Source organism: Corvus hawaiiensis, chromosome 9, assembly GCF_020740725.1.
Source record: "Corvus hawaiiensis isolate bCorHaw1 chromosome 9, bCorHaw1.pri.cur, whole genome shotgun sequence".
NCBI lineage: Eukaryota > Metazoa > Chordata > Aves > Passeriformes > Corvidae > Corvus > Corvus hawaiiensis.
The window spans coordinates 15,777,035-15,800,584 of record NC_063221.1 but is presented as its reverse complement, the minus strand read 5'-3'; positions in this window follow the sequence as shown (position 1 = coordinate 15,800,584).

Below are 23,550 nucleotides of genomic sequence, written 5' to 3'. Positions count from 1 at the left end.
TTCATCTGTCACAGGACTTGTTTAACAGAATGCCCGATACGCCTCTCCTTAGGTGAACCCAGAGTTCCGATGTTACTGCCCTGGAAGCACTGGTAGCTTTTTGGCACTGAATGTAGCTCATGAGCATGGTCAGCGGATATTCCAGTGTTAAGGGGAAAAATCTGGTTTTGCATGCACCTGTTTCTAGGCATGGCTGGAATGGCAATAATGGAGCTTTCTTTGAAAAAACATTATGGGATGAAGAGGGGGTTGGGACCTATAGAGCTGTCTTCCAAAATATGGCTTTACTATAAACTAGCTGGGCGACACCCCTGAACAGAACAGTGGGGAGCAATGATTAACACCTCTGCCTATAAAGAAAGGGACTGGAAATTAGTCAGCCTGAAAGTTTAGAAGCTGCTGGCTTTTCTTATACAAGCTACCCTAAAATAACATTATATCAGAGGACTTATTGGGCAACCTGGAAATTTCATTGCATCTGAGGAAATGAGTGAGCATCTGAGAAGAAAAGCACATCTGAACAAATAGAGGCTTGCACAGCTGGATCCTCTAACACAAGGATCCAAACTATAGCTTTAAGTTACATGCCTCTTCTGTGAAGTCCAGCTTTGCTGCTGGTGTGAAGTGACTGATCAAAAGTAGAACTGGTATAGAGGCTTTAATTTGGATCAACAGCAGGGAAATAAATAAAGTCAGGAGATGTTAAGGCTGACCCCACTGGGTCATTTAGGCTCACTGGCTCGGTGGCTTTCTGTCTCAGATGCTGTAATAACATTGTCACTGTCTTGTTTACTGAAACAAATGGAATAATTGATGAAGATACAGTTTTCCTTTCTAATTTAGCATTTAAAATTTCAGGATTAAAATGCTTTAAAGCCAACTGTAGAGGACAGGAGGTGGCATGACACCATAAAAAAAACATGCTGGCAATGGCAAAGTGCTGAACTGTTAAAATTGTCACAGATACGGTTTTTTTCACATTAAGGCGCTGTCACATGAAGGGTTATTTCCTGCTTTTCAAATTCCTAGTCAGGACTGCCTCATTTACCAGAGAGTGTGTCTGATAGCTCTTTCCTGGAAATGATAGTTGTGTGCAACTACATTCAAAACTGAACCTGAAAAGTGCATGATCCACAGACATTTCATGTTCCCCAATGTATGGCTGCGGTACCCCTGAAGAACTTCAGTGAACATTATAAGAAGTGTAGCAAGTTTTGCTGACAGTGGAAACAGGGTAGAAAAATTTATTGGTGTTCCTTTTTTGACAAAAGTTTTCTAGGCTTGTTCTTAACAGGAGCACTGAAGGTAACTGAAAAATAGGTATGAGATCTCTGGACTGCAGCGCTGAATCTGAAAGTATTTGAAGTACAAGTTTTCCTGGTGGTTAGTCATAGTCCCACTACAATCAGTTCATTCTAGAAGCAGCTTTGTGAAGATTCCTATTAAGAGAGAAAGGGAGCAAGTTAAACAAGAGTGGGAGAAATCAAAGACTGTGTCAGGGGGAAGTGGCTAATAAATACTTAGGAGCAGGGATGAAATTCTACTAAGAGAGGAAGTACTCAAAAGGGGAGACAGAAAAGGAGAAGAAACACACTGAATGGAATGGAGAAGAGAGACTGGAGGGCAGAAGGAGTGATCTTAGAACCCAGAGACTAGCGGGAATAAGATGAACAGGAATCCAGCTGAACAGCCCTAATCAGCAAAAGAACAAGAGTTAAGAGTGTAAATGTGAAAAGTTACTAGGAATTGAAGGGGATTTGTGAACTCTGGCATATTTCTGTGTTCCACATAAGCTATATCCAAGTCCAAAAAACAAGGCCACCATTGTGTTGCATCTCATGTTCCTATATGTTGCTGTGGAAACTGTGTCTCTTTCCTCCACACTGTCTCATTTATACAGCTCTTTACATCTGAGGCATCTTCTTACAGCTGGTATGAAGGCACCATGCTGAGGTCTTGGTGTTCACTAGGATAATTAGGCATTTTGAAAAAAAAATGTAGAAATTGCATGGAGAGGGCTAGTGTATGAACAAATGAACCTATGTTTGTATATGATGTAGATAAAGACATTTTTACCTATCCACCAGTTTTTTACAATGAGATATTACCATGATCTTTCAGTATTTCACACCATAGCCTGGTCAAAGCAGGTCTTCAGAAGAAATAAAAAATATAGTGGAGTATAATTGAAGTGTCCTAAAGAAGCATGACTGGTATAGAATACATTAGGAGGTACAGGCTTTGTGAAAGTAGTTATTTTTACCTTCTGCATTGTAAACGTAGTTGCTATTACATACAGCTAAAATCTATAAGCCATGTATTTGTGCTCCTTCAAATGGGGGTTGTTCCCCCAGTTTGAAGGGTATTTTTACTTGGATTATGCAGACTCTGGCTATAATATGAAGCAGAAAGTGGAATGAAGGTTTCATAGAATCACAGAATTTGCTGAGTTGGAAGGGACCCATTACAATCATTGAGTCCAACTCCTGGCCCTGTGCGGGACTCCCCAAGAGTCACGCCATGTGCCTGAGAGCATTGTCCAGACACTTCTTGACCTCTGTCAGGCTGGTGCTGTGAGCACTACCCTGGGGAGCCTGTTCAGCGCTCAGCCATCCGCGGGGTGAAGAACCATTTCCTGATATCCAACCGAAACCTCCCCTGACACACTTCAGGCCATTTCCTTGGGTTCTACCACTGGTCAAGAGAGTTAAGAGATCAGAGTCTGCCCCTCTGCTTCCCCTCATGAGGATCTTGAAGATCGCAATGAGGTCTCCCCTCAGTCTCCTCTTTTCTGGGCTGAACCTATGACTCTGTTTATTCTCTAAAATCTTTATTATTCTAATTAAATGAAAAGATAAAGACTCGAGAATCTCTCATAATAAACCGGATTAAGCCATGTCACTGGAGACTACTGATAGCTGGTTTTGTAGTTTATATGTTTAAAATCCTACATCATTTAATCCCTGCAAGCCTTTTCCTCATCGTACATCTGCAGATTTTGGATTACTTAACTTTTTATTGCGTACAAATCATGCAAAACCATCTCAGAAAAATATGCTGCAGGCCAAGCCAAGGCAATACCTTATAAGGCATTTCATAGCAGTTCCAACATGTGTCACAGAACAGCTTTCTGCTCATCATCATCATATGTGAGTCAAATCTGCAATGCCATGGGAGAGGAGTTACTTCTTAAAATGTGTATGAAATTAAAAGGGATTTGAGAGAAACTGTTCTCTAAAAATGGAGTTATTTCTTTGTCACTGTGATGATCATTTAACTAGTTTAATTTGTAGCAAAACCAAAAACCATACAGAAAATTCAAACTGATGTTTAAACTTTAGCAAAATATGTTCAGATATTTTGTTATGCTACCTGTCTAGGAAAATACTTTTCTTACTTAAAAAAAAAAGGAATGAAGAAACGTGTGAATGTGCCTAAACCTGAGGGTTTCACTTTAACAAATTGAAACAAAATAATGTTTAGTCCAGTAATAACAAATTTTGGATTAGGCAACCAAACTTGAAATGTTACTGATTTGGTTTTTCTGCTTTTAATTCTGTTTTTAAACCATTGGTTAAACTTTCTAGTTTACAGGTGACCTTTCCCCTTACCCCCACCCCCCAGTGCATTATATGTATGGCAATCAAATAGGTTAATTTTTTAAAAAGGCACAAATAACCTATGCCCTTAAGGTGCCTGTAACTGAGGTGCTTGATTCAGCCATTAGTGTGGGGTCAGCTGCACAATTCAGACCTCAGTTACGACATCCTCCAAATATGTGAAGAATTTGAGACTGGAACTTAGATTTCAGTCCCTTTCAAATTCACCATTTCTCAGAAAAGTGAGGAAGCAGTCATGCACTGCGGGTGAAAAGAATCCTTTGGAATTGAAAACCTCTGAAGTTAACATTAGTCTTTTTCCAATTATTTCTTCAATGAGTTTTAAACCAGACCATTTCATAGTCTTTTGACATTCTTTATGGCTATCTGGTAAAAGTACAATATAACAGAAATGTGGTATCATTGGCAACATGCTGAGAATAATGCAGTAAGCACAAGGTTAGAGAGGCTCCTTTCTGCTGTTTTAAGAACCACTCCCAGCAGAAACCATGGGAATCTGATATGAAAACCAGAGTGCTTTCTGCAGAACAATAATTATTAACAGATTTTTGCAACAAAGAATACATGTGGTGAGTTCCAAAAGAAGACAGACTAGGCCAAGGGCTGAAATTTTAACTAGTAATTGTTACCATCTCCTTCCTACCATTGCCTCCCACACCAACCACTAAAAGCTAAATTTCTTTGTGGGAACTCACGGCAGCAAATCCAAGTTTGGTTTTTTTTTTTGGAAACTACTTGATATATCTGCATTTTTGTAAATTTTAACAAGTACTATTTGAACCAGTCATGTGTTCAAGTTGTTGCTAATTCCTTGAGGAAGATCTCCCTCTGAAAGTGGCTGATGAATTTTGCTGGTTTTAAAAAAAATAGAAGCAGGAATTAGACTATTATAGCTCTAGTGACTAAGCATATAGATGGCAATAGTCATATGTGAGAGGAATCTCAGGATGTGAGACCATCTGGCGCTCTATGAAAGAGGCCAAAGGCAGTTTTCGGTACACATCTGTAGTCCATCAGGTCATGCATATCCCTTCCAGAAAGAAGAGCTGCTTTCCGAAAATTTGCTTCTTTCCAAAAATTAACATTATATTATTAGAGTGCTATCCACACAGGATTTTTTTTCTATCTGGTAGCACAGAGTTTAAGGATGTGGCTTCTTTTAAAAAAGGTTTAGAACTAAGTGAATTTATATATGCTCTTAGAATAGAGCACAAACTAATATTAGAGGTTTATTGCTTGCATTTATAGCGTAAAGTCAGATGTTGCAGCTCTTGATGTGTGTCCATTAGAGATAACCTATTAGATATTAATAGAGTCTAAAAACCTGATGATTTTGGTTTCATAACACCGGAGGAAGACAAGGAATGTGAGATTGACATTCCTTTGCCTTCATCTGACTAGGTTTTTATTACTTTAGCTTTTTAGTTTTAGTTGGATCTGCTAGATCTTATTTTGAAAAGCCAAGTGGAACAAATTATGTAAGAAATAATGTTTCTTCCAGCTGTGAATGGAGGCCTTATAAAAAAGCAATAGCAGGAATTGTTGTCAATTTTCTATCAAACATGTTTTCACTGGTAAACTGTGATTTATTTAAATGTGTAATTGGCAAACAATACAGAGATATATATTTTTATATATATATTTTAAAGGGCTTGTGATACCATGCAGTACCTTGTTAGAGAGCCTTGTCTGCTTCCTTTCTAACTCATTCAACTTGCTGCTGTGGAGCCTTGGCTTTCAGAACCTCACATCTAGGGAATATCTGCAATCTGTTTCACAACTGGAGATTGCTAAACTGCCAAGAATGGCTTACTGGTTTTAGTTCCCAAGCATGAACTTCCTCCTTCAGGTGTGGTTCTAAGGATGTCCTGGTACCTGGGACTCAACTTCTCAGCTGATCATGCTTTCATAGGGGTGAAAAACCATAGCTAACCCTGCACTCTAGTTTGCTCCATTGTAAAAGCAGCATGTACTCCCCAGTATTTCTTCTGGGTATTCTGTTTTATTTTGGTTCTTTTAGGTGTACAATAGAAATGGCAGGAACATCCATCAAGTGGCAATGCTTAGCCCTCTCAAAGTTAGGAGGGAAAGAAAGTTATCTTTCCACTTATTTTTTTTTCTTGTTTTTGAATTCTAGATAGTGTAGATAGAGTTCAAATTCTACTTATGCAAAAAAGTAAAACTTGTGGGCCAAAGATGCACTTTTATTTTACTCCTTTTATATAGTTCCATTTAAACTGCTAGACAGGTTTTACAGCAAAATTCCTGTATTTTTGTATTGTGAAACAGATTAGAAAAACAAGTTGGAGTTTGTATTTTAGCATGGGTATAATTCTGTGTATCAAAGGGGGAAGAAAAAAAGGGCAGAAAGCAGCTTGTTTTCAGGTTCTTCCTTTGAAGGGTTGAAATGTATTACTTTTATGGAATATGTTTTGCAATGAAAATGTTACAATCTTTTGCCCTAAGACCTCTGCAAACTCTAAGCAGCTCTATTAACTCCATCTAAGACAACCATCTTAGATGAAGTTAAAATCTCCTGTATGTGTATTTCTGTTGCACAGACCTCTTATACAAACCTGTATTTCTTTCCTTCTTATCACATGAAATGGTGGAGAAGATTTGATGACTCTAATCATGACCTTCATCATCTAGCAGTTTGCAAGAAATATGCTGAAGGAAAAGTATGCCAGAGTTTCATTCCACTGATGTTTCTGGCCATATGAGCACTATTCCAATCAAAATACTGTCAGAGAACCCAGTTCTATTATGTATGTATTCATTGGAATAAGTTCACATTGTGCCACTGAACTCCACAGTCTATTCAAAACATTTTTGTAATAAATTACAAAGCAATAGAATGCTGGGAAATACAAGAAATTAAGTAACTTTTACCTGTGACAAAGAAATTACGTGCAGCTCTTGAAAGAGTTATGTAAGTTTTTCTCAATGAGTTTATACTGACTGCATTCCACACATATAGTAAAGGAGGAATTAGTTGTGTCAGCCACTGAGTAGCAACCAAAATCCCACAGGAGTAAGAACACCATTCAGAAGCACCCATCTACAGAGTAAACTCTAGAATGCTCCATAATTGGCTTTGTATCTTATCAAGTGCATCTATACAGGACTTCTCTGCACTGCAGTGTACTCTTTGCTTTCCTGTTGCAAGCAGATCACCTAATGCTTTTGTGTTCATTGAAACCATCCTAAAAATTTCCTTTGTTGCTTAATAGAACAGGAGATTCCAGTGAAAATCTTGCCTTACCTGAAGAGGGCTTATCTTAATTCTTGATGAAAAGCAGTTTAGTTCTTCAGGCTTTACCTTGAGTGTTTTGTCTATTCATGCCTCGCTGGACATTTAGCCAAGTTGATGCGGAGTGCAGTGGGCAGTTTGTATATTCTGCAAGAGCTCTGCTCTGTCCATGAAATTGTTGTTAGAGACAATCAAGGTGTATCACCTGCCTGAACATCAGTTTCTAAAACATTACTGGGACTCTGTCTAAACAGGAGACTGAGCCTGTCAGGGCCTAGAACAAGCAGCGAGTAGCTCTGAATCCTGGCGCCCATGCTGTTTGCCAGTGTCATCGTGGTTATACAATATCATGCCTTCCTGCACCCCTCTAGTGTTTCATCCATCCAGGATGTTGAGTAAACATTAGATCTGGCTGCTGCATTTACTACAAAGACAAAAGAACAAACAGACCCTCTGATCATATTCCCAGAAGGACTCCAGTATTTTGCTGGGCTGCCTTCCATATAGTCATTCAAATGGTGAAAAGCCCAAAGAACATCTTGTTTCTTTTTGGGTGCTTTCAATTCCCTGTTCACTGTGCCGGGGATTTTCATCCCCAGGAAACCTCAGAATAAAGAAAGCCAATCAACCATCTGCTGAACAGCATGTGCAAAACACGAGGTTCTCTGACCTTGGACAAAATCTGTCTTGATTCCAGAGAATCCCACACAGTCACAGAGGGTTTGCAGGAGTGGTCTGCTTCCCAAGATATTTCCCCAGGGCTTTGGTATTGCGCTGCACTCCAAAGCTTTTTCCCCCCCCCTCAGGTTCCTTTGGGCTACAGACACTTCCCTGCTGTCTCAGCACTGTTTTCAGCAGGATACTGGCTAATGATCAACAAGTGAGGGTCAGGAGGACAGTATATTTCCACTGAATGTTCCAAGACTCCTCTCAGGAGCCAGGCCCATGCAGCCCAGACTTAGGTCTGTATTATTGGGTACCACCGTTGCTTAGCAACAATTAATACCTTACTTGTCTTCCTGTGCATAGGCTAGAAAACGTACAGCTTCACAGAGGCAGCCAACACACATACACAGACATGAAAAAACAGCATTATCTGGTGGATCTTCCCTAGGCTCTGAAATACACGAGATGCCTCACAAAGAGGCAGCCTCTGATTTTTTCATCTCCTGATAACAAGATTAAAAAATACCTCTCTTTTCATCCATGTTCCTCTTGAAATTGCTAAGTCTTCATGTTTTCTGGCAACACTTAGAATAACTTAAGCCAAACTGTGCCAAAAAACTTTAACATTTGGGTTTGCACCTTATAAGATGCTTTGCTCTCCCAACGCTCACTTGGTAGCCCAGTACCATTTTCAAGCAATTTTCCATCAGATATTTTGCCTTTGGTAGCTGAGATACAAACCACTAGTGGGACCAAGTTCTGTCTCAAAGATATATTGTTGCTCCTTCCTCTATACCACCTCTTCTGGAGCCACATGCTCCCGCAGCCCTGTTCACGTTTTCCATTGCAGTCAGGTAACCCAGCCCAAGCAATGTTTGTCACAGCTCCAACAGAAAACTTTTCTGCCCTTATTGCAGATCAGAAAGAATGAAGTGATTGAGCTGACTGCAGGAAAAAAATAATCTTCTTAAGCACATGTGGCCTTTAGCCAGTCTGGGGTCTAATAAGGAGGGATCAAGCCTCAGTGCCTGACCCCATATCCAGCACCTCTAGCACTGCTGCTGCTATAGGTGAATGTGGCCATCCCTGAGGACTGGGACCTCAGCCAGCACTTGGCAATGTCTGTATGCTGCTCCTGTCCCACCAGCCTCTCCCCTCTATCACATTTGGAGAGGTCCCATATGCCCTGCTGAAACTCTCACAGTTACAGTGCCCTGGTTACTTAACTTTTCATGCGCAGATGAAATTTTGAAATCTCAGGTGTTAATACATTTAACAGTGGACATCACTGTATAAACTTTGGCTGGTTAAAAACAGGTCTCCCATATATGCAGTAAAGGCAAATAGGAAATAAAAGCTATCTAGTAATGAAAAAAATAATGATAGATGGCTCAAGTCACATGCATAACTGCAGTCTACTGTAACAGTTCCAAAAATCAAAAAGGAGTCTCTTCTTTTCCAAAATAGAATTGTCTTTAGTACAAACTTTTAATTAAGCAATCAATTGCATTACTTTTGAGCATAAAAATGGATTTTTAGTCAAAATTTCTATTTTTTGTAAGACTTATCAGTCTTATTAATATTTACAGGTATATACATAATTTAATATATAAATATCCAAACTATCCTTTCAAACGCAGGTCTTAGTAAGTGTGCATTTATTTTAATCGGTTTAATTAATTCAGTTGTTGCTTGTATTGGTTTCTCTCACATTAATTTTAAATGTGTGTAGGTGAGTACAAGTTTGGAGCAGTACACCAAATACAGAGATTCACACAGATCCATTGAACACAGCTGGCATTTCTTGTTTCCAACAAATAGTTTTCAATTTTCCCAGGACATTCTACCTCCTCCTTGCAGAGTGGTTTGGCCACGATTTCCAATTGTGTGAGTCAGATGTTCTTCCTTTTCCATAGCCTCCCACTTTTGTATCAATCTTTTCCAGATTCATGGAGCAAAGAAATATGAAGCATTTGAGAACTGAGTGATGTAATGAATGATTCTAAATTTTATAAAATAGTAGTCTTTTAATCTCTGAAAGTAAATTGGCTAGTTTGTGAATTGAAAATGTATAACTACCAAAACGCAAACACAGATATTTTTTGATACTAAGTTATTTTCTTTCTGTAAGCATGAATTTTGATTTAATAACTTTCAGTCAGCTTCTTGGCATAGATTTTAAGCCACAGATGAGACATTTAATTGATTTTTTTCTATTCCCTAGCACACAGAAATCCAGTTAAAAAAAAAAGTAACTCCAACAACTCCCTTGCATCGAATAATCAGATTTGAGGGGCCAGCACTGAAGCCAGATGAATGTTTCTTTTCCCACACTGGCAAAAGCAAAACCTTAATTACAGACAAATTATTATTGCAGAATGTGTTTCCCCTAATATTCCCATAATGTGGTTCGTGTTTGGATAAAAGAAAGCTGAAAAAAGCAATTTGATCCCTTCTTCTGCTGGCTATAGGGCCAGTACTTCAGCTTGTTAGTTTCTTAGAAACCCAGCTAGTCCTACCACAGATAGGTAGACCCAATTGGTGCCAGGAATGTACTGGCTTATTGCAGCTTTATTGCAAAAAGAAACCAGACAAGTAATGAGGGGAAAGTGCACTAGCAGCAATTTTGAAAAAGGAGGGGTTTGGCATCCAGTGACATTTTTTTCAATTTCTTAAAATATGCCACCCAAATAGAGACTTGGAAATAAATAGGTGGACTGATAAACTCTACCTCAGAAAAAAGTAGTCTGGCTTCTGACCTGTTATGCCTGTGTCTGTTCTAATGAGGAGCTCTGAAAGCTCTTCGTTCAGAAACTCAAAAAGCAGCAGCGAGCAGTGGAGAGCATAACACTGCCTCAGGGAGCCAAGCCCTGAGGCTAATGACAGACATCTGCCTCAAGTTAAATAAACATGCTGGAAATGAATGAAGACAGATGTTTTTTAAAGTCAAATATATGGCTGAAATCTTTCCAAACTCATAGGAACTTTGCTCTTAATGTGTGATTCCTGTGTACTCAGAACTCTGCCAGAGGCCTTGCACTCCAACAGTCTGTTCCAAGACCCTACAGGAAGACATTAAATACTGAATTTCTGATTCTTCCTGAGTATTTGGAAATAAAAAATTTCAAAACAAAACCTATTGGAAAAGTTGTGATGTATTTATACAGAAAGATCTCTATTTATTTGGAAATGTGTGAAACAAACCTCTAACCCTGTTTTGGTATACAGCCTACCTTTATTCTGCCAAAGGAAATACAAGTCCCAAGTCCAGGCGAGTTGGGAGCCTGATGTGCTCTAGGTACCTGCATTGCTTAAGATAGGCTTGGTAACATCTCCTTCTGGTAAGGCACTTCTGTGTGAAAGACTGAGTCGTGGAACTGCATGGCACCCTGGCTGGCAGCTGACACTGCTGCAAGGTGTGAAGGGGTGTGCAGTGGCAGACTTGGGCTGAACAGGCATAGCTGTGCTTGTGTTCAGGGAGTCTGGATACACAGTTTAATTATAAAGACATACTTAAGTTTAAACCACTATATAAGCAGAGCTGTCAAAGTGTAGTCTGAATATGTGGATAAATGTTTATACCTAACAGAAGTCACTTCAGGAGAAGTCAACATAGTTCCCACCAACAAACCCTGTGCAAAAAGCCCACAAAAACAGATTCATACCTTCAAAGTCAACAAGACTAGACTTTCTCAAAACAAATCTCCAAGCTGAGAGTGGTCTGTATCTATGACATTTCCATTGGCAAAAGTGTGCTGGATGATTCCAATTATCACAATACTGCATAAAGACAGACATCCTGTAAGCAGTCAGGCTCCAGAATGTCTAGCATGTAGATAGTCTCAAACACTACCTGAAATAATGCTCAGAAATGAACAAAGAGAATAAACGCCATGCATTCTTTATGGTTTGCATCATCAAGCAAACACACACGTCTTACACCATCATTACCAAACCACATTGCTTAAAAATTTAGTAGCTTAGAAAAGAGTACTTGAAATACTACAATCTCAATTTTAAGAGGCCATGACTGTGCAAAACTAATCCATATTAGTATCATGTTAGTTGTACTATCTCATACCATATTTGCATATGCTATGAAAAGGATTTAACAGCCTAAACCAGAGACTTATGGCTTCTGACCAGCATCAAAACCAAAGGCATTGAAATTCTTTGAGAAATACTTTGCTTATGTTATTTCTATCTCAAGTAAAAGCAAATATGACTGTCAGAAATGCTTTGGGGACAATAATCACTTTTCACAAAGTGGTCATCATGATTTTGAAATCATGATAGATTCCTAAAGATACAGTTAAATACCTACTCTGCATTTAAAATCACCCCCAAGTTTTAAGTTTTTAGCTGTCCCTGCCTCTGAACCCAAACTAATTATCTTCAAGTAGTTCAGCACTGTACTGATTATTGATATTATTCCATAAAGGACTTCCTCCCTGAGGTAGTGTATAGTAGGAAACAATGAGATGTAAGGGTATTTAGTATTCTTTCCCTACTAGCAGACCACTAACAAGAAGCATGTGTTTATATTTGTTCTTAGATTTAAAGGGATTTTGGAGAAAGCAAACCGAAGTAATTATATTAACAAAACTTACTTTTTTCAACTGAAAAAAACTATAAAAGGAAAGTAGAGGTCGAGGTGGTACTGTTTTTCATTCTCAGATAAGGAAACTGGGTCACAGGGGGTTAAGTGTCTTGGTCAAAGACACCTGCAAACTTTATCTGTCAGTTCTGCTGACAGCTATGATGCTTTTGTTGATATGTATAAACACATATATCTTTATATTGCTGTAAGGATAAGTCATATCTGTTTCCATATTAGTTCAGTTCAACAGTAACTGTGAGAGCTATGATCTTTTCTCACAGTTTTGTAAAATGTCCCATGAAATAGAAATAGTATTTGATTGACTGTAGTGACACATCAAAGCAAGTGGCATGAAGTCATGTGCTTAATAAGCAAAACTTCTGGGTCAGTGGAGAAAAGCCTTTGGCAAAGGGATTGAAATCGACAAATATATGTTGATGTGGAGATTAGACAAAGTTTCTCTCCCGTAAGAGACAATGGCTAAAGGTTACATGACTTCAAAAGTTCCTCTATTAAAATAGAAAACTGTGTTCTCTTACTGTCACAGCTGAATACATCCCAGATTTAGCTACTGTTTCATATTCTAATACTTGAGATTACACTGCATTTTTTGATAAATGTTAGAAAATTAAGTTTGTATTTCTATAAACACCAGTGTGTTTAGAGGTTATGTACTAGATAGTATACTATCCATAGCTCCCACATCTCAGTGTGTTTCTGGACATCTTTAGTCATGGAACTGTTTAACCAACAAAAGAAATAAGACCTGGAAGATCACCTGAGGTAAACATGGTTTTATCTCTCTGTTCTAGTGTCCTAAAATAACTGCTGTGGTCATGTCAATATTCATTCACTAATCTCTGTGAACAGATTTTTAAAACCCCAAATTTCACTTTACTGTGCTTTATCAACTTCGATAGGAATTTAAGGTTCACAAGGAATGCAGAATTAAGATATGGTAAGCTTTTAGTAAGGTAGATAGAGAGCAGTTTCTCTCTTTCTGTTTTCATTTCATTGTTACTTTTCTGCATAAAGTTTTATTTTCCATGACACAAAATTAACTCTTTTGGTATTTATTTCTAGCTTCTTACCAGTAGGCATTGAACTCTAAAATGTGACTCTGATGCAGTCTGGTTGTAAAATCGTTTATGTGTAAGATATTATATGCAGATTATAGGACATATGAACTGTAACATTCAGAAACACCATATTTTGTGACATGTATAGAGCAGTGTGCATATGTATTTTTTTATATATATATATATATACACACACACATATATTTGCCACATACATATGTGTATGTATAAATATGTATACACCACACAAGGGAAAAAGCTCAAGTAAGGAATTACACCTCCTCTTTCCAAAGAAAGATTACTGCTCAGTGCTAAGGAATGTAACAGTCCTATTCACAGCAATTTCTGACACAGCATTTAGTATAACCATACACAGACATAACAAGCAAGAGAACTGGAAAATATTTGTATAGTTATTAAGTGCTAATAAAGCTGATAACGAGCACAACTGTCACAGACATTATGCAACATGGAGTAGTAAGGTCTGTTTCTAAAGGATGTGGTTTGAAAGAGTTAGAGTAGAATTTTTTTTAAGGGATAGCATTACTCAGCAAGTTTCATATGTTGGAGTCAACTCTTTTTAATTTCTCTGGGGATTTTAGATGCTAAATTTTAGCTTGTCATAGGGAGTATACCATGTTTGTTTTTTAAATTAGGGAAAGGACATATTTTGGAGAAAAAATAGACATAATAGTAACAAAAGCAACAATAATGATGCCATGAACTGTTTCGGTTCTGTAGTTTAAAATAATTTAGAAATGTAATTTGTTCCATGGCAGATGAGGTATTAAAGGCAACCCTTCAGCTAAGTAGATGGAAAAGCAGAAAAGGAAAGAATGACAAGTCGTTCAATCAACTTTGCCTCAAAGGAAAATATATCATCAGGCTGCAGTCTCCTGCCTTGCTCTGTGGTGCACTGAAGACAGTTTTTGGCCCCTCGGACATGTCATTGCCACTTGACACAAATCACTGTAGACAGCAACCCATGTTTTGCCGAGTGTTTCCAGGGAGGATCATGGGACAGAACATGTTGCTGCTTGCTCTGTGTGAGTTCTTGCTTTCTCCTTCTTCTTTATCATTGTGTGGGCACAGAACCAAGGTCTGGGCATTTCAACATTCCATAGCCTCTCATCCGTGCTGTTCCATGTTCTCACCGTGCCCTCGCCGCCACGCGTGTGCCTGTCCTGTTCCCAGCGCTGCTGGGCCTGGCAGCCGCCCCTCAGGACCTGGAGCTCAGCCAGTGCTGCAGAAGCGCTGCTGGGGACTGGCTTATTTGTAGCCCTGCCAGGGACTCGCTGTGTTTCTGGCCCATCCTGGTGGCCCTCCTCAGCCCCAAGCCCCACACCTCTGTGCCTACCCCACAGCTGAAGTGGTGCCATGAGCTGCACCTCCTCATTATGCTCAAGCTTCATTCCCATGTTCCTCCCTTGCCCCAGGTCTCACTCCTTCATCCCTGCCTTGCCCCTGGAACCCTGCCCTGCCATCTGCCTTCTTACCACACCTGGTTCAAACCATCCCAACCCCTAAGCTTCACCCCACCAGATTTGCTCTGCTTCCAAAACAGCACAAGGCCACAACTCCTCAGTGCTGCCTTGCCTGTCCTACCACCTCTCTTAGCCCAGGGCCCCGAAGTTCTGGGCTGCACCCCCACTGGCATCACACCTCCTCCCAGTACTCCCCATTCCATGTCTCCTGTCTGCCTTTTCACAAACTGTGAGCTCAGTCCCACTGTCCTGTGTCATGTGCTTGGTGGCACATATAAAACTGAACACAGATACTCTCCAAACCTCACTAATTTGTGGTTTATTCTCTTAAGATGAGCACTGAGTTTATGCTTTACTGAGTGTAGAAACCTATTCGTTAATCTGTCAGACAGGCATGAAATGAAATGCAGGACAAGATTTCAAGTATCACAACTCTCACATGGGTCCTGGGATGGTGTTGCGGGTTCGGTTTGTAACCGGGCGGAAACACCAATTTAGTGTAGTGGTTTGGTCCGAAATACTCATTACTGTTTATCTTCTGTGAGATAAGAATTAGGAGAAATGCAAAGCAGGCACCAAACTTGAAAGAATATAAAGAAGTTTATTAACAGACCTAGAAGAGGAAAGAAAAAAATTATACCGCCTTCAGAACTCTCCTCCTCCCCCCACCTTCCTCCCTTCTCCCACTGACAATGTAAAAAGACAACCCTTAAGATGTTCAGTCTGTTTACCACTGCCATAATAACCTTGTTCAGTCCATTTAGAAAGAGAAGTCTCTTCTTGCTCATGCTATGAAAACATTATCACAACGAGACAGCCGCCCACTTCCAAATACTGTTCAGCCCATTTAGGAAGAGGAGTCTCTCTGCCTGCGTGTGAGTCCCTTCCCCCCGACTTGCAGCTTTTCCCGCAACTGCTTTCGAGGGTCCACTCTTGAAGTTTTTTGGGGTACAATTTTAAGGTTGAGCCGTTCAGAAACAAGAACAGAGGCCCTTCTCCTTCCCTGGGAGCAAAAGGTCTTCATCATCTTCATCGTTAGGACTATCTCTGGGAGCATCTCTAGGGACTGAGGTTTTCTCCTTTCCCGTTTGGAGCAAAAGTCCTCATCTGGTTCATCTCTCCCTGTCCAAACTTCTCATGAGCTGCGTCAGCATCTGCCTATCTCGGTGCAGGTGCTTTTGCTTACGAGCTGAACACTCCACCCCCCATACCTTCATGGAATTACAACGGGATACTCTGATATATCATAGCTTCACAACAGAATTTCAGCTTTAAGCATCTCCTCTCTCTCTTCCCTCAGGTTTTCAGCTCTTCACAGCAATAAAAAGGGTTAATCTCACCTCGGCCTTGGAGCTTTGCAGCTGGAATGTTGAATTTTTCTTATCGCAGTGGAGAGGGGGGAGAGCCGAGCCGCTCCGGCTGCCCACGGCAAGGCAGTGGGGTGGGTTCCACGGCTGGAACAGGTCCATGGCTTCAGGATGGCCGTGGCCCCGCCCGGCCTGGCCTGAGCAGGGCCTGGCCCAAGCAGGGTCTGGCCGGGCCCGCTGGCCCCCACTCGGGGCCCGCAGCCACCTGTCCCAGCACCAGAAACGAGAGAGAGCTTGGAGGGGGAGTTTGCCTATTCTTAAATGTGGATCACAGAGGGGGTCACAACTTTAAGTGGCTTAGGGAATTGTCCATATTCAAACTGGCTGCTGATAGGTTCTATCAGTTCCCAGAGGAAACTGTAAGCACCCCTTAGCAAGGACATCCCTTCCGGGACTATGCTTGCTAACCTATGACAGATGGCAGGTCTCTGCACTGACCTGTTGTGACTCACTCTCTATATCTTCTGTAGCTGATTTCACATGATTAAGTACTTTCCATATTTTACTTTTTATGGCCTGATCTTCTTTGACTTAGACTTATTCCACTGAGAATTGTGGTCATCATTATTCCTAAACTACAGAAACTCTTAAGCTCGAGTTTAAGAGGTTTATCTTTCTGAATTTCTTCTTATCATTATGGAATTAAGTAAATTTGACATGTTCTTCCTAATTTTCTTTCCTTTTTTTTCCTGTCTGCTTAAGTAAATGAAAGTGTGAAGAAAAAAGTCCTTTCTAGTTTCAGATTTGACACCATAACCAAGAGAGTTCTCATATACTATGTAAGCACATACATTTTTGATCATCAGAAGAAAACAAAAACATCTTTATTTCTGGCGATAGGATCTCTGACTTTGACATATATCAGGAAAACAAATACTTTGTTTTCTCATCTTATTTTGACATGTCCCTACGTTACTTTAAGTTACTTATTTATATTGAGGATTGTCAAATCAATTATTATGGTCTGAAGTGCAATTCCAGTGGTGTCTGGATTCTTCTTAATAAATAGCTATAGTTAGAGTCTTAAAACTCAAATGCAATTCCACATCTCCTTCAAACTCTGAGACTCAGCTGGCAGAGGAGAGTTTCAGTTAAGTTTCAGACTATACAGACTCTCTTTGACAGTGAGTAGATAATGTATTTTTATTTTACAAAAACATACCTGGAGTGAAAATTTCAATTTTACTTATAGTATTTCATCAGTGCATTGAGAACACTTTTGTATTAACATAAGTATTTAGTGAATGCTTAACTCTTAAAATACTTTGGCCGCAGACTTATTAAAACAATGTAGATCCATGTCAACTCATGCAGTAATGCAAAAATCAGAATGGAGAACACTATCACTGAAATGTATTTTCATCACAAGTGAAATATTGACATTTTCATAGAGTTCTGAAAAAAATAAGAACCAGAATGCCAAAATACTGCATTTTGACATAATCAGAAAAAAACCCCCCACATTGAAATATTCATGATTCTAAAACATTAATATCCATTTGCTTACATTTCAAATTGATTTAGAATGAAACAGTATTTCCTTCAATGTCTTCAGGGAGATGGAGTTTGAGGAGTTTTCATGTCCCCATTTTCTGCATTGTCTAATAAAACATTTCAGTAATAAAACTCATAAAAATGCAGCACACGAAGATTTCAAAGGGCCTCATCCTTTGCGAGTTTCATCAGTTGCATCCTGCAAAAAACAGCACTGGCTCTGATGCCAGACATGAATCTGCAGCATCTGCAGTGAACTGAGTGCCATTGGAACTGTTTGTAAACATGTATTATTAGTTTGGAAAGATATTTTTGTCTTTACGGGAAAAATACAACATCTCAGAAGCCAACATTACTTACGTATGGTTCCTCAAGCCTTGCTTCTCCTACTGTGTGCAGACAGCAATGTCCTGCAAATGGCGAAGTAGGTAATGGTTTTGATCCTTAGTGTATGCCTGAAAAGAGGGCACATCTTATGTTAGCACCACCTCCCCCACCTGAGACATCTTCTACATCTGGTTAAGTTAGTCAAGTCAGTGACTCAATATTGTTAAGACTTTTTCAGGGCTCCATACATAACGTGATATAAACATTTTGTATTTACTGCTAATAATCATTCATCAGATTGTTATTTTTGGTAGTCATTATCTTCCCAGAGGAATAAATAATTGCATTAAATTGGAAACGGCTGGACTCCATGTAGTATAAATGAAAGAGAGTTAACGACATCTCGTTTCCACTTTTATGGGTTTACTTCACTTTAATTTTAAGCCATGATGAGGGAAGACTGCTTGGAGCAGCTGCTTCCTAATGTATACAATTTAGAGATGATTGTTAAGTAAATATTTTGTAATGTGAAGATAACCACATAGCTCCTTCCTGCATTGTTTACAGACTTTCAGACCCATTGACTTCAGACATTTTTACACTGTTTTCTAGATCAGTCAACAGCTAACTGGAAGAGGGAGTAAGATGATTACTGGCAATTCTGGGAATGGAATAGCACTGTAACAGCAAATTGTAGAATGGAAGAGAAAAAGATTGGTAGGCTAATTCTAGAGGCCATGAATAATCCACAGGATAATGACAGAATAACATTTTTACTGTCAAACAGATATCCTGCAGAAAAAACCTTGATCAGATCACTTCGATCAACACCGATCCAGATTCAACTGTTCATGTTTGGCATCCTCTTAAAGCCTTAGAGCAGAGCAATTAGCACAGCAAATACATTTTATACAGTTTGATAAATGTATGCTCACTTAGATTACACAAGGTTATTAAATTTTGGATCAGATGCTATGTTTTCCAAAGCACAATGGCTTGGAGGAGCTGGAGCACAATGAATCTTTCTGTTCCCTTTCAGAGAGGCAAAGTCAGGTCCTGGAATGTATTCTGGGGCCCTTTCTCTGTCTCATAAGGACCCTTGCAGCAGGGCAAACATTTGTCTTGAGCTGTGCCCCATCACTGCATGGATGAACATACTGTTTAGTCTAGATTGATGTTGGCTGCCTTTTCTGGTAAGATGGCTGCTTAACTGAAATGGGGAAAAACCATTATGTAGCCCACTACTATTTGGTATTTCAAGGGAAGATAAATAAGTTCTAATTGTTTGGGTAAGCACAGTGTTATTTATTGCTTTACAGTATTACAGCTTAACTGTTCTACACATGTTCACGAAAAATCCAGAGAATATAGAAATAATGTGACTTCTGAGCTGTAGGAGCCTGTGGCAGTCTGTCTGCTAGGAAGCACTGACACAGCTCCACTAGCTGCATGCACTGCTGTGCATTTGTGAGGTGGACAGAGGAATAATCTTTTTGCAGTCATTTTGCATTTTGCTTTCTGTTGTCTTGCTGACCTACAGTGGTGCCTCCCAGTAACAGGCTGATTACTGCCTACCTAGAGTTCAACTGGAAGTAGAGGCATATACACAAGGTTTATTTTTAATACTTTACTAAGTATATTTGTCCACTTAATCTCTTATTACAACTGGCTTCTGTCAGTTGTAATTTTTTGTAGAAATTCCAGCCTGGCAGTTCCAGAGACATTTTCTGTCTGTCCAATAGGCTGTAACTACAGGGCTGTTCCAATTTAGACCACCTGCAAGCCCCATTTGATGGGGCTGTAAATCAGAGTGAGTCAGTCTCTATCACTCTTTTTCCTTTATCTACTTTTCGTTTGTTTTCTCTTTTTCAACATTGGTGTAATAGGCTAAAAACAGATTAAAAAAACCACAAAAGGAGTATATTAGAGACAAAAAAAGGAATGTATTGCATATTCTATTTTCTGTCCTCTTTATATTGCTTCCTTTCAGAAGAATGAAACCACGTAATGATGCTGTCCATCTCTCATTGTGCCCGGGCCACTCATTTCTATGAATCAAACCACAGATAGATAGTTTTGCATTGTCTGCTCATCTGTCCATTGTCTGCTCATATATCCACCCCTCCTTACTGCTCTTTCAGCCATTCACATTCATGCTGAAGGTTCACAATATTGTGACTTAACTATTCACATTTCAGTTTAGAGAAATATACAAGGTACGTGTGGCCATGTAGCCAACTGGTAACAAACTGGTTTGTCATGTTTGCTTTCAGGAATGTCCTGTAACTCAAAATATTTGGTCACCTGTATCCTCACAGTGCCATTACTTTCAGGTTATGGTCCCAGCATACTTGTACTGGAAGAGAGGCTGGAAAGTGGGTAGGTCTGAGTCAAAAAAAATTGAGGCACAAGTTATTAGGTTTAATGAAGTTTTTAACTATCAGTTATTCAACTACAGTTTTTAACTATTTATATAGTGTTATTTGACAGGCTCTGATATTATTGTGTCATCACTTTTTAAACACAGACAACACAGGAAATTATCTCCTCAGTGTTATTAACTATATGCAGTATATTGACAATTATGAGCTGATTTGTGCTGCAAACCATACACCAATCAGATTTACAAAATCACAGGGCAAGAAATGCCTGTGCTTTTTATCAGCAGCAAGTTGATTACAGAAATTTATCAATTTTTGCATCCATTTTACATGCAAGAACACTTGAGTATTTCTGTTTACCAGTGTGAAATATTTATTATGAAACTGTCCATTCAGTATTTGTTTTCAGACTCTTATCACTGGAAAATAACAGTAAAACATACTTTGTGATCAGCCATGTCACAGCTGAAGAGAGAAGTTTGGTTTAGACCCGGTCATCAGTGAAGAGGAAAAAAGTTTAAAAAAATGCATTAGTTGAAAAAGACAACATAAAAGAAATTAGTCAGTGTCATTTCATAAACAGAAGAAACAGCTGAATGAGTCATTATTCAATTGGTTTCATTATAGGAGGAAAATGTACACAGTAACTACTGTAAAAGACGGTGAATATCTGAGCAGCTGTTACCATGTAGTCTGTACTCTGAGAACATCAAAGATTGGATGGCATCAGCAACTAGCAGTATGGCTAATTCAAAGTCCCTGAATAAATATACACAGACCACAGAAAAGAGGGACACTCTGACAAACGTGTTTCCATCCCTGGAGATGTTCAGGTATGAGGTGTGACAGCTACAGAATTAATTTGTTGACACATCAGGAAGGGCAACAAATATTAACAACCAGTGTATATTCTTCTACTTATCCCTTTCTCCTTTATCACAATGAGAAATGACAGATGACAATTGTATTGAATACCTGCTTTTGGTTTTGTCCCCATCCCTTACTGTTCTATTGTTTAATATTTCCCAATCCTTCTGAATGTTTTGTAATAGACAGACAGGATTTAGTCCATTTCTGTATTTTGCTACTGAAATAATGACTAGGAGTGAGATTCATGAGATTTCTGAATTCATTGTGTCTATAATAATCATTCTTACTTGTAAGTAAGAACCAAGAAAAAATTGCAAGAGATTGTCTGAGAAACTTTGCTGTCTGCACTCCTAATGTCTGTTTTCTCTCTGATGACTCAAGCACTTAATATCCTTGTCCTGAGGTATCTCTCCTCTCCTCCTTAACTTTCCTGTTGCAGGAGCTTTTGCTTCTGACCATAGAACTTTTGAGACATCAGTTGTTTTGATTTCTCTGTCTCACCAAATTTTCTGTACTACACCTAGCACTCTTTGCCACATGATATATAGAGATGGAATCTAAAGAAAAATGGACAACAGCATGAAAAATAAAACTCTTTAGCCACTATTAAAAAGCTACTTCTCTGATTACTAGTAGGCAGGAAATGAGATTTACACATGAGGATTTCTAAATTATAAAAACTTGCAACAAACATGAGTATGAGACATGAGGAACTTCCCAAAATTACAGATACTTCCGAAAATCTGAAGTGTTGTAGAATACTAAAATACCGGCATTGGGTTCTCATGGAAAAGCCTGAAAAGCAAGTTGCAACATGAAAGATGTGACTAATGGCATGATTTACAAACATATTAGCAGAAGAGTTTTTAAAATAAGGTATAAAGGAACACAATACCATATTTGGAAATTAATTATCTTTACACTTTCAGTTTCAAACAAAGGTTTTAGGGCATTCCACAGCAACACAAACTGAAACACGGAACAGGGCTTGTTAATATGGATAAGAAAACTTACAGCTACTTCCAACAGATCTGATCAGATGCCGTTTAACAGGCTGCATCCATGGCATGCATTGTTATACCATGGCTGAAACACTATTTACTTTGACCCCCAGTATTTGTTTCATAACCCTCTTAGAAGAAGAGTGATAAGTAACGCAGACCACACATGCTAAAATTCTGTGGGTTATGCCTTTTGTTCTTTTTAAAGTATCAGATACACACTGAATATATACTTCTCTGGGACCTAGTGAGAATGGAAATTCCATTATTCTGTGGAAAGATGGCACACAAAACTATTGTGTTTATTAATTATTTTCAAAATAATTCAAGGAGATCTGGCTCCAGCTGTGACTCCTGATGATGTGGATGTTGAAACTTCTTTGCAGATAGCTGGTTCCTGAGGGAAACATATCACAGTTGAATGTTGTTATTACGATTACATTATCAAAATAAAAATACTTTGGTTTTGGTGACTACTACCCCAGTAAAAAATGGAATGTTTGATTTTTTTTTAATAAATCAGGTGGAAATAGGAAAATGGATGTATGCAGGCCACTAATTTTAAAATTTCAGCAGTCTTGTTTCATGAGTACTACTAAAGTTGTAACTTATATGCAATACATGTATTTTTCTCCTTACACTGAGTATGGTGCACAACAGACAACAATCAGCCAAACACAATAAACAAAGCCATTTGTGGCAAAGTCAGCATACTTTTATACATAGATTGGAGGGTGCTTTAGGAGAGTAGATGAGCACAGCTGCCACCAGTTTACCAAGCAAAAGGCAGGACTAAGGCATGGAGGGCTGAAAATAGTTGCTGGACAGCAGAAAGTCAGGCACAGAAGAAGGGGAAAACTATCTAAGGACATATCCCTACATTTAACCCAAATCTCATGCAAATTTTTCCTGCAAAAGTGAGGAAACAAATTACTATAATTGAGTAATCGTATGGGGCCCACTGTGAGTGCAGGTTTCTGGTGTGTCCTGGTGTGCTTTCAAATACTCCATTCTGAGCTGTACCACCCAAACCACTATGACCCATGGGTTTATATGGGTTCAAAGAGAAGCCAGAAACAGCCCAGAATCACCTTTTGCCTCTAACTCTCCTAGAAGAGTTATCCAAAGCAATCAATTTCTAAATAGTTTTTTATATGACATGTTATTTATTTTCTGAGCCAAGTGTTGACAGAAAGCTGAATTACTTCGTATTGACTTTAAACAGGGAAATTGAAGTGTAAAGTTCACAGGTCAACAAGGTGAAGAGTAGCAAACTGTGAATAAGAGTTTGCATGATTAGCCCATAGACGTTTGTTTTGTCTCATTGCTTTACTGGTACACAGGAAGGACCATGGGAATTCCCAGATGCATCCACATCCTTTGGGTTTTACATTTTCCTAGTTAGCGT